The following is an 18430-nucleotide window of genomic DNA, read 5'->3' as shown; positions in this document are numbered from 1 at the left end:
GCTGTACTTAATTTTCTGTATGCTATGTGCGAGCTTCCCTTAGATGTATCTAGTATAGGGTCTAAAGCAATATTTAAATCACCTGCCATTATTACGATACCTTCCATATTCTGATGCACCCTGTCTGTGTATTTCTCCAGCGCTGCAACCTGTCCCTCGTTAGGCAAATACACATTAACCAGAGTGACCTTCTGATCATTTATGTATCCTTTCACAATAAGAAGGCGTCCTTCCTCATCCCTCATTACACTTGACTCTTTCCATATTCCCGTTTTGAAAACATAATTGATACTCCTTTTGTTTTTGTTGTCAGTGAGGAACTATGATACACAGTTGGGAATCTGTGATTTCCCAACTTTGGGATTTTATTTTTTTTGAAGTGAGTCTCCTGGAGGAATATTACCTGCGCCTTTGATCTCCATAATTCTGCCATCAACTTAGATCTTTTCTCCGGGTTATTTAACCCATTTACGTTGTAGGACATTACCGATATCTTTGCCATTTTAATACTTTGCTAAGATTTTCCCCGTCCAACCCTCAATTGGTGTGGGGATAGGGCCGATAAGGGAGTAAGGAGTGTGGAGGAGAGAGAAGGGATAAAAACACCAAAAAAAAAAAAAAAGAGAAAATAACCCCGCAAAAAGGTAGGCAGGAACTCCCGCCCCCTCCTCTCTATTTATGTACCAATCTGATAGGTCCCCTAGGATCCCAGATAGGACTAAGAGAGAAAAAAAAAAAAAAAAAAAAAATTATTTAGCGTCTCCGACTTCCCTCCTCACGGAGGAGAGGCGCTCTAATGGGGGAGCACCAGGGAGATTCACGCCTTTCTATCGGTCCGGGTGTACCCCGTTAATTGGCCCTTATAATCTTTTTCTCTATTCCACTTTACCACCTCCCCTTAAACCCTTAAACCCTTCTCACCAAAAAAAAGGAGAGAAAAAAAAAAAAAAAAAAAAAAAAAAGGATAAGAGAGAATAGAGGATAGGGGGAGAGAACCATAGCAGAAGGCCCAATGAGTACCTATAGAGGGCAAGGATTACCTCTTCCTTCCCTTCAGTTCCCCTTCCTTCCTCTCTCCCCCTTCTCCTAAAAATATAATCGGGCCTGCAAAGGTAATTTCTGTGTATTATCTCCGAGCACCAGCTACCAGATCTTTCACACATTATTTCTCTCATCCCCCCTATCCCCTCCCCCACTGCCTGTATCCCCTTGCTCCCTCTTTCTGATATTGATTTATTCTACACCCATTACTTCCTTAACCCCTGAACTTTTAATCTGATTTTTCCCTGTACCTTATCATTCCTTATCCTCATTCCTTATCATACCGGTCAACCTGTTGGCACTCTGCTAGACCCCTCCCCACCCCCTCCCCCCTTTCCCCCTTTACCCCCTATCCTTCTCCCGTACTACCCCCCTCCCTCCCTCCCGTGTCACCCGTTAAACTTAACCTTCCCTTAATAGACCTAATTAACCCTGTACACACCTAAATGTGTTGACCCTTAGTGCGTATCTTATTATACTATTAAGTGACTTTAACTAGTCATTAAATCAAGTGATATCAAGTGATACATTGTGTTCCGTTATTCTTATATATCCTCCCCAATAACCAAAATGTCAAACATTGGACTCAAATATCAAAAACCCCTTCCCTCCCCCCCCTTACAATATTCAATCTCTATTTATTATTACCTCATTAGTTGTTATAATATTACCGTGATAACCAACCCCCTCAGTTACCCCCCCCATAATCCCCCACCAACCCACAAACCCACTTTCCCCCCCGGTTCTTCAAACCCCCCCCCCCCCCCCAAAAAACACGCCCACATATATCCCTCCCTCCCCCCCCCTACCCCTGTCCCTCCCTGTAATGGGGGCAGGTATCTGATCATTGCAGATTCTATCTAGCATCAAGCCCTTCCGGTACATATATATATATATATCCATACACATAAAAAAAAACAGATCAAATACCAAGAATACGGAGCAATATCAAAAAAAAATATATAGACCTATAACGGCATGTGAACATTTGAACTTCCCCAAAAGAAGGGCCTAAAAAAAAAAAAAAAAGGGGAGTAATACTTTTGGCACCTTTCACCTGTAACCGCCCCTGAAAGTTTATTAACCCAAATCTGAAAAGGAATTCTTCTCAATTCTCCATTCTCAAAAAAAAAAAAAAGGAGAAAATACCAAAAACACAGGGGCCCAGGAAAAAAAAAAAAAAAAAAAAAAAAAAACACAAACGGGCGCCAAAAAGAGAAGGAGAGCGAGACTGGCATATCCTTTCTTCCCCCTTTTTTTTTAGGATATGGATTATAAGTTGATATATGTGACTCCCTCCTACTTGGAGGCTATTGATAATACAATTTTCTCTCTTCTAGAGAACAAGGGGGGCGCTCTACCCTGTTGCTCCCAAAAAAAAAAAAAAAAAAAAAAAAAAAAAATTTCTCTTCTCTCTTCTTTTCCTTTGTCCGTCATTCTATCTCTTGGGCTTATGGCCTATGTCCACTCTCTGTCCATCTCTTTCCATCTGTTTATCTAGCGTCTCTTTCCCCTGGACCTGGTAGCTCCAACCAATTAGGGACATCTACTGGCGTTGATCTCAAAAATTCAAACAGTGCTGGGAGCTGATAGGGCTCCCTTAAATTAAAAGTTCTTCCTTCTCTTTTTATATTTAAGGATAACGGATAGCCCCAACTGTATACCGCATCTTGACTACGTATGTGTTCCAGTAGTGGTCTTAGCAACCGACGTCTTGCTTTGGTTTGCCAGCACAGATCAGGGAATAACTGTATGTTCACCCCTTCCCATAACACCTTTCCTTCTTTCCATGCCTCTCTAAGAATTTCTTCTTTTATTCTGAAGAAATGTATCCGACATAGTACATCACGGGGGCTAGTCTGTTCGGGGTTCCGAGATGTAGGGATCCTATGAATCCTATCCAGCTCCATTGGGGATTCTGGATTTTTTTTTAAGATTTTATTGAGGATAGATAAGACCGCTTCCCTAATGGCCATGCCTTCAAAACTTTCAGGGATCCCTTTTATACGTACATTATTCCTCCTACTTCTGTTATCTGCCTCTTCAGCTTTTAACTGTAATCTGATCATTTGTTGTTGCTGCTTGCCACATTTCTCCTCAAGGGCTGCCAACCTACCATCCACCACCCCTTGCTGACTCTCCAAGATACACATTTTCTGTTCACCCATCACCACTTTTGCACGGACCTCCTCCATCTCTTCCTTCAAAGTATTGGTGATAACCGATAACATTTTCTGAATATCTTCCTTAGTCGGGAGAGCCTGGATGAGCCTGCTTAGCTGACTAATATCCGGTGTCGCTTCTATCCCATGTATATTCCTTGTATCACCGAGGGTCTGTGTATCACGCTGCACTCCCCCCTCCTCTCGTGGGTATGCATTTACTTTAGCCATTGCAAAACTTGTATTGCTATTACCCCCCTTAACTGCTAAGATAGGTGGTGCAGCAAGTATAGTTACAGGTGTAGTAGCAGGTATAGTTAGTACGGAAGGTGTCTCTGTTAGTGTTAGTGTCTTTGCTGTCAATAGTTCTGCAGATGTCTCTGTAGATTCTATTATAAATCCCCCTGACCTCCTTGATGCTTCTGGTATGTTAGGAAATATAGATAAAGCCGACAACAATACCTCAGCCGTGCGTTGGGGGGGCTCACTCGTCCGCTCCGTCAGCTCTGCTGTCCTCTGGCCCTCAAGGGATATGGGGATACTTCTTGTCCCGTCCTGGACCTCCAGCCTAGGTATAGCCCCTCCCGCTTTATCTGCTGGGGCAGTCAATGCCGTCAGGCTTGTTCATTACTAGCGGCTTTTGTCCACCGCTCACCTTTCCTGTCGCCGCTGTAGCTGTGGTAGTAGCTGAGGTATCCGACGCTAGTCTCTCTGCAGCGTCTTGTCGGATGCTTTCTGTTAGGGACTCCCTCCTCGTAGCGTGTCCTCTACGTGCGTCCTCCTGCTTCGCGTCGCTCCTCTTCACCGTCATATACCGGGTGATATATGAATGGCTAGGCACAGACCCTCCCGCACTTCTCACAGTGCTCTTTCCTCTCCGTGGCATCGGATGCAGCGTCCGCTGCGTCTACTGCTGGTTGTACGCTCCCTTCTGTAGATCAGAGAGGGCGGGTGAATATGGGCCTATTTGCTGCTCTCCTGTCCAGGTACACCACGGACCTTCGCTAGGCTCTCCTTCTCTTTGCTCACTCCTCCATGCTCACTTCACTTCCCCCCCGGAAACGGAAGTCTGAACTTTTGCAAAGTTTGAGAGTTCTGGCGCAAACCGAACCCGGGTGTTTAACTCCTATCCTAAGACTAACAACACGTAAAGCAACTAATACTTACCTTAGGGCCCATTCACACAAGAAACTGCACATAACTGTGTGTTTTTGAAACGCATTTGAAGAACATTTAACGTGTGTTTGACGTGCGCTTGAGTGCATTTTGCATGTTTTTGGTGCTGCGTTTGTAGTGCATTTTTCTATACTTTTTTAGGGCTTGGCTTTCTTGGCTTAAGGGCCCTTTCACACCAAATGCAGCTGAATGCATTTTATTTGCACTCCAACTGTATACACATCCCAAAATCGAGGTAATCCTCTGGGCATAGTTCACATCAGTGCAGTGCAGTTCAATGCAGTTAAAAAAAAGTAGAGCATGCTGCATTTTTCTGCACTGCTAATGCGCTACAAATGCATTACAAATGCATTACAAATGTGCTGCGTCCCTTAAAAAATATATAATAAATGTACTAAATATTATTACCTGGTCCTCCTTCCTATGTCCTCCCCTTGCCATTATCTTCCTGGCTCTTTGTATGTGGTGTGTGCGGAGAGCAGAATACAGCCAAAATGGCATACAGTTCACCAATAGATGCAGAGGACTTCATTACCATGATCTAGGAGTACCCTGTGCTTTATGAACCCAGATATCAGCATTATAAGAACAACAGAAGAAAATGGAGGATCTGGGAGAGAATTTCAGAAAGAATTTACTTGATTATGAAGAAATGGACATAGATAGAAAGAAGATCACTGGTAAGTTGCTTAATCCATGTGTTTATCAGGATAGCAATATCAGTCATGAAGTTCAGTGACCACATGGACCCCCAGTGATCACATGGACCCCTCTTCTGCCTGTACAAATGATGGGGAATATTTTGTATTACACTGGGGTGCCTGCAGAAATTAGGCCCAGAAATTAAGCTTGTTCAAAATGACTGAAGATTTCATCCTGTCCAAGACTGAGAATATCCAAACTACTACCTTTGGTTCTCTCTTTCCATAAGTAGTGGATGAACCCAGTAATGACACCTTTTACAAGTACTTTGTCTCAAAATGGCAATGACCAGCACCAGAGTTATGCCGACAAGAGCAGACATTCTTACTTCTCTCCACACAATACGAAGAAGGAAGTGACCTCAAAGAAAATACAAGAAAGCCAAGCCCAAAAACATATATAGAAAAATGCACTGCAATTGCATTAAAGAAGCAGCGACACGCGTCAAGTGCACTTCAAATGCACTGCAAATGCAAGTAAACACAGCAGTCAAAAGAGCGCAGTTATGTGCACTTTCTTGAAATGAAAATGAAATGCATTTTTTGCATGTTTGGAGTTCGTTCCCTGCATTTGCGGTGCAGAAAAATGCAGCATTCTCTACTCTTTTTACCTGTGCTGAACTGCACTGTCATCCAACTGCATTCGGTGTGAAAGGGCACTTATTGGTGCTGGAATTGGTTCTTGTACTGCCTGCAATGTGTTAACAAATGTTTAAAAATCTCTGTACATATCTGAAAGATTTTATGTTTATAGTAAATGTTAATAGTTTTATTGACATAATTAATGAAACCTTATTTATTTTTTATTTTTTTTAAAGTAGGTAAAGTAGCCCTTACAAATTCTCAATGAACATAGGAATAATAGGTAACGCGCTTCATTAAATATTTTTGCTGATTCTGCTGGGCACAACTTTCCCTTTCCTGGTGTTAAACTCATAAGAAGGAGATGGAATCATTTTTACATGTTTTAGGCTTGCCTCAGGCTACCCTGTCGTGTGAGAATTGCTATAAATGGGCAGATTTGTCTGAAAGATATGACATAAGAGCTAGCAGGTTGAATCCTCAACTCAGTCTTTCCCTAAAGAATGCATATTAATATAAGCTACCTTTCAAAGTTTTAAACTAAAGTATGCTCCATGGCCATGCTCAAAACAGAATGTCTGCAAAATCCAGCCACAGAACAATTCTTTCTAACAACAGAAAATTATGCACATTGCTTCAGGCCAGCATGCATGTTTGTGCCTATGAGCAGGAAGGGGAGACATTCAAGTGCCACCGTGTCTATGGAAAAACAATAGCAATCAGCTAAGATATTGTGACACTACCAATCAATTTGGCCCTGAAGCAGTCTGAGCCAAGGGATGCTGGCCAGGGTTGGGGAGAACATACATACATAATCAATACCAAATTGGACTGAGTAAATATTATTTTATGTCTATAGACTCCCTAAGCTGGATGACAAAGCTCACAAACTTTGCAGTTTTTTGGCATGTATACTATTGTAGTGAACACTGAGAAATATACAGACATAGGCCTCGTGCACACGCACGGTTTTCTCGGCAAGAAAGCTGTTGGGAAAGCTTTTTGCCGAGAAAACCGTGCGCGTGTATGGTTTCTCGTCGGGAAAATTGCTGGGAATCTTGACGAGAAAAATAGAGAACCTGCTCTCTATTTTCTTCGTCTGGATTCTCGGCAGTGTTTTCCTGCCGAGAAAACCGAGCGCGTGTATGCTTACCTGGCCGAGGTAAGCCCGCGCATGCTCGATGAGACTTCAACGCATGCGCATTTCTTACAAGGCATAGTGTAGGGTGCAGCAAGATGGCGGCGACAGCATCGAATGTGACGAGCGCATGCTCATCGTAGTCGATGACACCACTGTCAACGGCGGTTCTTTTGAATGGCCCCTGTGTACTCTCGGCGAGCAGGAAAGCTTGCCAGGAATCTCGTCAGAAAAACCGATGTTTTTTTCCTGACGAGATTCCCGGCCGTGTGTACAGGGCTATATATATTAAAGCAGTATTAAACCCAAAACTGTAATGTGTATTGCAATTTACCAATCCTTGGGTATGATGTGCATTAGTTTTAATTTTGTCAGGCTTTTTAACATCTGTTTTCACCTGGTGACCTCCAATAGAACACTTCCTGTGTTCGATTGCCCCCTGTGACAGTGGATTGGCTAGGGGGGCTCTATTTTTTGGGAGGTGTGTGCCTGGGGGACCATTGGAGTATTTTTACTTCCGATTCAAGATAAACACTTCTTTTAGACTTTTTTATGTCTCTGAATGAAGTTCTATTTTACAGAAACTGTTATCAAAAATGTTATCAAAACTGGTGCACCCAGAAACTGGTGCATCTGTGTATGATAGCCAATCAGCTTCTAACTTTAGCTTGTTCAATTAAACTTTGGCAATACAATCTGATTCTGATCTGGTTTCTATGCAGAGCTGCACCAGATTTAGCAATTTCAACATTTAGTAAATAATCCCCAATCTGTTCTTGCATATTGTTGCATATAGATTTGTATTTTAGAACAGCATTTAGGGGCATTAAAATGCAACAAATATGGATTCTAAAAGGAGCTTACTGGCATAATTTCTGCACATAAACTATAGGCTATGCCCCCTTTTGTCTGTTATGAATGCCAGGCTCATCCACCTTACCAACAAATTGTGTTTGCTACTCCTCTGTGTCAATCCCTTCATTGGCTTCCACTCAACAAACATATTAAATTCAAAATACTAACATAAAAAGCCATCCACAACTGTGTCCCCAGCTACATCACTAACCTAGTATCAAAATACCAACCTAATCATTCTATTCGTTCCTCCCAAGACCTCCCGCTCTCTAGTTTCCTTGTCACCTCCTCCCGTTCTCACCTCCAGGACTTTTCCCAAGCCTCTCCCATCCTATGGAACTCCCTTCCCCAATCTGTCGGACTATCTCCTACTCTGTTTGATTTTAAATGATCCCTGAAAACCCATTTTTTCAGAGAAGCCTTTCCAGCCTTCACCTAACAACTGTACTTACATTTTCTCCATCAGCTCCTCCCACACAGTTACCTTTTGTATCACGTGACCCTCACTCTTAGATTGTAAGCTCTAATGAGCAGAGCCCTCTGATTCATCCTGTATTGAATTGTATTGTAACTGTAGTGTATGCCCTCATGTTGTAAAGTGCTATGCAAACTGTTGGCACTATATAAATCCTATATAAAAATAATAAACAAATATAAACATGTGTACATACATGTTAAATGTATTCTAGTGGCTAGAAGAAATAAATATTCTAGCAAATAGAATGAGTTTATATGCCTTTAAATGTCATACACCTGTAAGTAAGTAATTACACACCAAAACGGCATTTTTTTATGCTGGATTTTTGTGCTAGCTTCAAAAGGATCCAGCATAGATAGGGGTATCTTAATAAACATGTGTGCACAAAGCTTTATAGTTGTTGGCAAGTTACTGATCTTTTATTTGGCATTTTAATGGTTGAAGCAGTCGCAAAGCTAAGAGTTGGAGTTTAAATATGTCACCACTACAGCACATGCTCTCTTCCTATGTCTATTCACTTTAGTAGTGTGATATTAAAACCAAAATTCCTAGTTTTGAAACTGCTTCATCCCTTACAAGGCTGAAAAACAGATTTCTAGCTTTCAGTGCTTGACCATTAGTGGTTGACCAAGTTGGCTAGCGTTTTATCACAGGATAAAGTAAGCATGATACAGATGGGGATTCTTTATTGGTAGAAATTAGTTTACAGGTTAGATTAGTGTTAGGGAGATTGTACATTTTCCGGTGCACACAAAATACCATCATGAACTATCTGATTTGGGTGGAGATTTATTTTCAAATATAACTAAAGGCAAAACTTTTTTTGTTTTCATTTCGTTTGGATGGAGTGTATATTTGTCCTGTTTACAATTATCAGAAAATTCCACATTTCCGGTTGTCCCCAGAAAACTAATAGAATGGAAACCTTCCAATGGGGCAACTAGTGCTGAAGACCTGGTGGTCTCTAAGGAATTACCTTAATTTGAAGGGATTTTCTCTCACTTCCTGTTTGGCTATGTGACAGGAAGTAAAGGGAAATCTCCACAATGGAACACAAATGGCGAAAAAAAATTTGACGGGTTATAACCCTCTCTTACTCTATCAAAAATAAAAAGTTTTGCCTATAGTTCTACTATAGGTGTAGTAAAAGATATCATTGTTTGCTCTCATGAAAGATAATACAGTGCCTTACAAACGTATTCACCCTCTTGGCTTTTTACCTATTTTGTTACATTACAGCCTTTAGTCCAATGTTTTTTTAATCAGAATTATATGTACAGAAATAAAAAACTGATATTTGGCATGTGTGTATGTACTCACCCCCTTTGTTATGAAGCCCATTAAAAGCTCTGGTGCAAACAATTACCCTCAGAAGTCACATAATTTGTGAAATGATGCCCACCTGTGTGCAATCTAAGTGTCACATGATCTGTCATTACATATACAAACCTTTTTGAAAGTCCCAGAGGCTGCAACACCTAAGCAAGAGGCACCACTAACCAAACACTGCCATGAAGACCAAGGAACTCTCCAAACAAGTCAGGGTTGGGTTATGAAAAAAAATATCCAAATTTTTGATTATCCCTAGGAGCACCATCAAAACGATCCCAACCAAATGGAAAGAACATGGCACAACAGCAAACCTGAAAAAGAGATGGATGCACCCCAAAACTCATGGACCGGGCAAGGAGAGCATTAATCAGGGAGGCAGCACAGAGACCTAAGGTAAGCCTGGAGGAGCTGCAGAGTTCCACAGCAGAGACTGGAGTATCTGTACATAGTACGACAATAAGCCGTACGCTCCTAAGGCCTCGTACACACGACCAGTTTCCTCGGCAAAAACCAGCAAGAACCTTGTTGGGAGATATTTTTTGGTCGAGGAAACCGGTCGTGTGTACATTTTCGTCGAGGAAACTGACGAGAACCTCGTCGAGCCAAAAAGAGAGCAAGTTCTCTATTTCCTCGTCGGGAGTCCAAATTTGGCTCGCCGAGGTTCTCGACGGGCTGTTTTACGACGAGCAACTCGGACGTCTGTATGCTAACAAACCCGCGCATGCTCAGATTAAAGTAGTAGACGGGAGCGCAACTTCAGTAAAAGTATCGTTTGTCATGGAGATAGCACATTCGTCACGCTGCCAACATTCTATAGCATCGTTTAAATGCCGCGCATTTCAACCATCTTTAGAATGTAAAAAAATGTACATTAAATGTATTCTTTTGCTGCTTATCTTCACACAGATTATTGTCAATTTTGTTTCACCTTTTTAATGCTGATATCATGAATATAGACAAATCTTTTCTCTCTGCTGTTTTTTTTTTTTTTTTTTTTTTGCAAACAAGTTTTTCATTTAAGATAATTTATATTATGAGTTTATTGTAATCATTTTTTTTTTCTTTTTCTGGAAAGTAACCACCATTGTAACCTTCTTGTTTTGTCTTATGTGATCTGTCCCTTAATAATATTACCTTTTGACATTATTTGTAAAGTTAACCTTCCTTCTCACAAGGGACATATTTTTGCTGATGAAAAACACATAGACAAGTATGAATTTCAAATCCAAAAAAGACCATTTATTTCGGTCATGAACAGAACAAATAAAATAAATATATATATAATAAATGAAAGACAGCACTCAATACCCTGCTGGCATTTGTGCAAAGCCAGGTGGGGCACAATGTTACATCATGAGCAGCTGGATCCTCGAATTGGGACATTGAGTGGCTCATCCAGGAAGGAGCACAATCTGGTCTTGGACTCCCAGAGGTCTGGAACAGGAGCAGGTCAGGCAGATGTCCCAAGGAAGTGATCCCACAGCAGACTGCCTTCTGTCACACCACCTGGAAGCAAGGGAGTCACTTCTTGGTCTTCCGGACAGCCTTCTTCCTTGCAGCCTTCACTGCAGCCTGATCTGCAGCCTTCTCTGCAGCCTTCTCTGCAGCCTTCCTTCTCTGCTTGGCTGGAGGTGGTGCCAGTGGAGTAGTACTTGTGCCAGGAGGAGGAGAAGGTGTAGGAGGCAAAGTTTCTGGAGCAGGACGAGGAGAAGAATTCTGATTTGCGGAAGTTTCGTGAGCAGGAGGAGGATGAGGAGAAGGAGTTAGAAAAGTTAGAAGAGTTTCGTGAGCAGCAGGAGGAGAAGAAGAAGGAGTTTCTGAAGTTTCCTGAGCAGGAGGAGGATGAGGAGAAGGAGTTGTTAAATTTATAAGAGGATCAGGAGGAGAAGAAGAAGTGTGATGAGTTTCATGAGCAGGAGGAGGATGAGGAGAAGGAGTTAGAAAAGTTAGAAGAGTATCAGGAGGAGAAGAAGAAGTCTGAAGATTTGCAGGAGCAGGAGGAGGAGGATAATTATATGGTGGGTGACTACGGCCGGGGGTCCAAATCACTGTTTCGTCAGTGATTAGGCCCCTCACCCCCTGATTGAGCAGGCTTATGAGGAGGGGCTCAAATCGGAGGCGCTGCTCCTCAGTCATTTGCCCCATTTTGGACATGACCAGGCTGCCATAACTCTCCTCGGTGGTGGTAGGCTGCTGGAGGGCGGCCTGTGCATCACGTATCAGGGCCAGTGCTGCTTCACTGACCCTCATATCCCTCCTTTCCCTTCGATTAGGTATGCGGATGGGAGGCACCTGGCACCTTGTGCTGCTGCTGGGCCCTGCCACCTCCTCTGTGGCACTAGGCCCTGCCACCTCCTCTGTGGCACTAGGCCTTGCCACCTCCTCTGTGGCACTAGGCCTTGCCACCTCCTCTGTGGCACTAGGCCTTGCCACCTCCTCTGTGGCACTAGGCCTGGCCTCCTCCTGCCTGGCACTTTCCTGAACCTCCTGGCTGGTGTCCTCCTGTGTATCAAAAAGGGTCAGTTTTAAAGTTGTTTTTAAAATTCACACACAATTTACAGCTCCTGACTATTGATATATTTTAGGCAATATTTAGAAAAGCTAATAATTCTGACACCAGGAGTTAGCATTATTTTTACAAATACTTTTGTGGCAACTACTGACTAATGATATGGAAACCACATTTCGCCCAATTTTTTTTTGTTTTTACATATTAAAGAGGAGGTTCCACCATAACCCTAAATTACAAATAAAACATTTTACTCAAAAAATTACATTAAAATAATGTTGAAGTTTTACTCGCCCTAACTAGCTGTTGCTATGTGGACATAAAAAATCTGCCTCTTCATCCGCCGTGGTGTATTATGTTCCTCCTCCTACACTGGGTGTCAACTTGTGAATGGGACGCGCTGCATTCTGGGAACTGTGTGTGTCCCCAAAAGCAGCCGGCCCATTCACAAAGCGCCACGCTGTTTGCATATGCGCATTATGAAACGGGCAGTGAATCCGTTTGGCATCACTGCCTGTTTCCCTTAAAGCGGATGTGCCACGGGAAAAATATATTAAAAGCCAGCAGCTACAAATCCTGCAGCTGCTGACTTTTAATATAAGGACACTTACCTGTCCTGGAGTCCAGCGCCGATCGCAGCAGATGACGAGCCGATCGCTCGTCACCCTGCTGCTCCCCCCTCCATCCTCGGTGAGGTAACCAGGAAGTGAAGCGCTCCGGCTTCACTGCCCGGTTCCCTACGGCGCATGCGCGAGTCGCGCTGCGCCCGCCGATTGGCTCCCGCTGTGTGCTGGGAGCCGAGTGTTCCCAGCATACAACGGGGGACGGACGGGAAGGAAGGAAAAAACCCGTCCTTTGCCCGTATCGTAGGGCCGGAAGTGGGTGCAGATACCTGTCTGTAGACAGGTATCTGCACCCCCCTCCCCCCTGAAAGGTGTCAAATGTGACACCGGAGGGGGGGAGGGTGCCGATCAGTGGGACTCCACTTTAGAGTGGAGATCCGCTTTAACTATGGATGGTTGCGCTTGGAGCTGCTAGGATTGAGTATGGGCCTCGGCGGGGGCTGACATCGCTGGCGGCTCGGAAAGTTACGTGTCATAATTTTAAAGTCATATATATATATATTCGCAAGCACACCAGGGATCATAACGTCCAAAGATTTAATGCATATCTATTATTTCAAAAAGAGCAACGTTTCGAGGCCACGCAGGACCTCTTCGTCAGGCATCTTTTTCCCTGACGAAGAGGTCCTGCGTGGCCTCCAAACGTTGCTCTTTTTGAAATAATAGATATGCATTAAATCTTTGGACGTTATGATCCCTGGTGTGCTGGCGAAGATATATATATATATATATGATTTGCTTTCCGGTTCCCAGCCGGTGATCGTTTCAGCACCCTTTTACTACTTGGCCATTTTGCCAGAAGGTGTGCAATTGGAATATTTTAGAGATAATTTTAAAGTCATCAGCTACAGTGTTTATGATTTTCATACTTGTCAATTTTACTTTTTAGAAATGTAACATCCGCTTTAACATCTCTTTGTCAGCAATTCAACACCACCAAATAACACATTTAAAGTACTATACCGGGCTCCAGGCAGGCAAATCAGGCTGTTCCTCCAGGGTGGAACGCTCCTCTTGATTGTGAGAGGGCTCCCCTTCAGGAGGATCAGGTTGGCTGCAGGGAAGGCTGGAGGGAAGGCTGGACCTTGCTCTTCCCCGTCTGGGAGGAAGGCTGGAGTGAGATCTTCTCTGTCTGGGGGGAAGGCTAGAAAGTGACTCCCTAACTTCCAGGTGCTCATCCAGAAATGACAGTCTGCTGTAGTACCACAGCGATGGGACATAGACCTGCTCTGCTCCTGCTCCAGACCTCTGAGAAGCCAGGACCATGTTCCGTTGCTTTCTGTATGAGCCTCTCAATGTCCCAATCCGAGTATCCAGCATGTCAGTTGTAACATGGGTCCCCACCTGTCTTTGTACAAATGGTAGCAGACTATTGAGTGCTGCCTTTCTTCGTTCTTTATTTTTTGACCTTGGGTCTTTTGTGGCCCAAAGAACGGGCAGCTCTCTTAATTTGTCAATAAAAATGGCAAGAAAATCTGGGTCATTGAACTTATTCATTTTTCTGCAAGACAAAAAATATGCAAAACACACAATCAGTCTAGAAACGGTAGTAATCTTTATCCCCATATAGCCTTTAAATGTCTTTGCAGTATAGGCAGGGCCGCTGATAGAAATCATGGGGCCCCGTACAGCCTACCTGACGGGGCCCCCTTCAGCTCCCCCCCTGGCCCTGCCTTGAAACTGTATTTACGGGATTGGCGTCATTGTTAGGCACCTGGAGCAGACAACCGGGGGAGGGGGGGGGCTGCCGCAAATTGAGTAGCGGAGTGGGGCCCTTTACAAATTAATATTAAAACCGAAAAAAAATAAAAAAATATATAAAATATTTTTTTTTTTTTTTTTTTTTTAAAGGGGGGGGGTTGCCATTCAGGGCCCTGGGGACCTCTGGGCCCTTTAATTAAAATACAAATAAATCATTTTTGTGAAAAATGGAAGAAAAGGGGGTTTGCCACATCTAGACCTCATGAGCCCTTTAGTATATATGGAAGAAGAAGAAACTAAATAAATTATAATAATTTCTAGAAAATAAATAAAACAAGGTGGATTGCCATCCGTGGCCCCTGCTGGCCCTGGGCCCCCTACAACAGGGCCAGCTGTACTGTCTTATCAGCGGCCCTGAGTATAGGCCAATGACGACACAAAATCAAAGTATAGCTACACTCTCGTCGGTCAACCGTCTTCCTCCGCACCCCCCAACGTACGTACGACACGTGTGTATGTTATCACGCCCCTTAGCTTTCGTCGCGCAATCGACAAGAAGTAATTATGTGAGCAGGTTGTGAGATTCATGCCTAAAACGATGAGATTCAGGCCAAAAACGACTAGGTTCATGCTAAAAACGACGAGGTTCATCATGCAAAAAAATACACCTTTCATGCAAAAATAACGACATTGCCCACACAGCAGATTTTGAGAAATGTTACAGCAAAGCGCGGTTACGTACAGCCCGTACGACGGCACTATAAATGGCCATTTCCATGTCAGATCTTGGCTGACTGACATCGAAATTTCTTTATTTTCTTGCTTTCTGCTCGGTTAACAACATATCTAGCTAGCCGCCAAACTCAAAGTTTCAATAAAACGTTACGTACCGTCGTATGACACGGTCGATAGTTCCGTCTCCTTCTACAGATTGTGAACGCCGCCTTCATTCACGTGGTATCCCTTTATACACGCGCATGCGTGACGCTCCGCCCGTCTCCACACCCCTGACGTTCTTTTTAGTCTTTTCCCCGCCCCTTCTCTCTCCTTGACCCCGCATCAACAAGATGGCAGCAGCACCCGAGCACCCCAACATGCCTGCCCCAGCCCACAGACACACTGGCACATCTCGCCGATATAAAGCAACCAACATGACATTCCAGGAGATGGTGGAGATGGTCCAGATCCTCCGGGAGGAGGATTATGACGGGAAACACGGGCCATATCTCCACCCTAATAAACTCAAGGCCCTGATCATGTCAAAAGTTGAAAGGAGGATCTTCAGGAAATTTGGGATCCGAAGGTCTCGGGAGCAGCTGAGAAAGCGCTGGTCGGACCTTAAGTTGAGGGAACAAGAGACCCTTCAGAAAATCCGGAGAGAACTTAGAAAAAGTAAGTAATTTTTCGGGGTAATCCTGTCTTGTGTTTGTAATTCTCGCCATGTGATTTTTATTGAAGGTTGTACTGTATTATGTATTTCATGTTAGTGGGCCCAAATATTTGTCGTGAAAGTCGTCGTTAATTCACAGAACGACGACTCGTACGACCAAAGATTGTGCCCATCAACATTTTATTTCTTTTTCCAGATATTTTTATAAATTTTGTATTTTTTAGTCCTTAGATATATATATATATATATATATATATATATATATATATATATATATATATATAGAGATAGATAGATAGATAGATAGATACAGAGAGAGAGATTAAAGGGCTCATGAGGTCTCCATGTGGCAAACCCCCATTTTATTTTTAATAAAAAAACAATTACAAAATTCTAATTAAAGGGCCCAGAGGTCCCCAGGGCCCTGAATGGCAAACCAAGCCCCCCCTTTTTCATGTTTAAATAAATGTTTAGTTATTTATTTATGAAAACTACTTTTTTAAGTATTTAATTTTTTATTTTGATTCTTAATTTGTAAAGGGCCCCCCTCCGCTTTGTAATTTTGATTTCAGACGGCAGCCCCCCCCTTTTTTCAGATCCAGGTGCCTACCAATGCCGCCAATCCCGTAACGTGCTGCAGAGACAGTTTCAATGCGGGGCCAGGGGGGCAGCTTAAGGGGGTCCCGTCAGGTAGGCTGTACAGGGCCACATGATTTTGCTCAGCGGCCCTGGTGAGATCCAATGAGGATTTAATTTAGATGTGTTTTTAGTAATCCAAATTAAGTGAATATACAGGAAAAGGATAGTGTGCTCATCAGTTGGGGACACATGCGGTCAGTAGCACAATTGTTGGCCATCCAAAAGAAATTTTTTAGTGGCGAACACAAAGGTGAGGTCATCCAGTGGATACTTGTTTGGCTTCCATGTTTAAAAAGACAAAAAAAGGTACACAGATTTTGCTTAATCTTTGGCAATGCCTACAATCCTGTGTCCTGCTTAGAGGGTTGTTAAAAACCAACAATAGTCCCATAATTTATTGTAACAATTATTCATATTCCTCTTTCAGGACTTCAATATTTTTCTATAATGTTTGAAACACCTTTTCTTCATTCTTGTAGGGCGACAGGAAGCAGCAAGCCAGGAGGCAAATGAAGGACAACCCCCGCGGGATCAGGATGAGGCTGCAACCACATCTGGTAAAGTATCATCTAAATTTGGTTAGCTAGATGTAGGCCTGCGTAATTGTACTAAATGGTTTTGTCCCCCATTTCACGGGCAGGTGGTGGCTTGGACAGGCAGACGACACAGATGGTTATCAGTGAAATATGGGCATGCAGAGAGGAAGTGGAGGAGATCCATCTTGCCAACCGGGAAATAAAAAATCGGACCAGGAGGGTTGAAAATAAACTTAAAAATTTGTTGGACATTTTGGGGAGAGTGTAAATGATTTTTGTAGTTAGGATGGTCAAAAAAAAGTACAAAGTGATTTGTTTATTTTTGATAATCCCAAAAGAAAAAAAAAATATATATATAAAGTGATTGTTGTGAATCAAAAAAACCAAAAAAAAATATAAAGAGATTTTTATCTTGTTATGAATCAAAAAAAAAAAAAAATATATATAAAGAGATTTTTATCTTGTTGTGAATCAAAAAAAAAAAAAAATATATAAAGAGATTGTTGTGAATCCAAAAAACCAAAAAAAATATATAAAGAGATTTTTATCTTGTTATGAATAAAAAAAAACCAAAAAAATATATAAAGAGATTTTTATCTTGTTGTGAATCAAAAAAAAAAAAAAAAAAATATAAAGTGATTGTTGTGAATCAAAAAAACCAAAAAAATATATAAAGAGATTTTTATCTTGTTGTGAATCAAAAAAAACCAAAAAAATATATAAAGAGATTTTTATCTTGTTGTGAATCAAAAAAAAACAAAAAAAAAAAAAATATAAAGTGATTGTTGTGAATCAAAAAAAACCAAAAAAATATATAAAGAGATTTTTATCTTGTTGTGAATCAAAAAAAAAAAATATAAAGTGATTGTTGTGAATCAAAAAAAAAAAAAAAATATATATAAAGAGATTTTTATCTTGTTGTGAATCAAAAAAAAAAAAAAATATATATAAAGAGATTGTTGTGAATCAAAAAAACCAAAAAAAATATATAAAGAGATTTTTATCTTGTTATGAATAAAAAAAACCCAAAAAAATATATAAAGAGATTTTTATCTTGTTGTGAATAAAAAAAAAAAAAAAAATATATAAAGAGATTGTTGTGAATCAAAAAAACCAAAAAAAATATATAAAGAGATTTTTATCTTGTTATGAATAAAAAAAAAACAAAAAAATATATAAAGAGATTTTTATCTTGTTGTGAATCAAAAAAAAAAAAAAAAAATATAAAGTGATTGTTGTGAATCAAAAAAACCAAAAAAATATATAAAGAGATTTTTATCTTGTTGTGAATCAAAAAAAACCAAAAAAATATATAAAGAGATTTTTATCTTGTTGTGAATCAAAAAAAACCAAAAAAAAAAAAAATATAAAGTGATTGTTGTGAATCAAAAAAAACAAAAAAATATATAAAGAGATTTTTATCTTGTTGTGAATCAAAAAAAAACAAAAAAATATATAAAGAGATTTTTATCTTGTTGTGAATCAAAAAAAAACAAAAAAAAAAAAAATATAAAGTGATTGTTGTGAATCAAAAAAAAACAAAAAAATATATAAAGAGATTTTTATC

At 41.3% G+C, this 18430-nt stretch overlaps 1 long non-coding RNA gene across 1 annotated transcript; it reads left to right on the top strand.

Annotated features, from left to right (window-relative positions):
• The first annotated feature begins 16271 nt into the window (after positions 1–16271).
• LOC120928684 lies at positions 16272–17211 on the top strand. The gene is made up of 2 exons (XR_005747298.1): positions 16272–16884; positions 16968–17211. It is a non-coding gene; the product is annotated as an uncharacterized LOC120928684 (long non-coding RNA).
• The last annotated feature ends 1219 nt before the right edge of the window (positions 17212–18430 follow it).

This window comes from Rana temporaria, chromosome 2 (assembly GCF_905171775.1).
Source record: "Rana temporaria chromosome 2, aRanTem1.1, whole genome shotgun sequence".
In the NCBI taxonomy this organism is placed as follows: Eukaryota; Metazoa; Chordata; class Amphibia; order Anura; family Ranidae; genus Rana; species Rana temporaria.
This window is presented reverse-complemented; position numbering and strand designations above follow the sequence as displayed.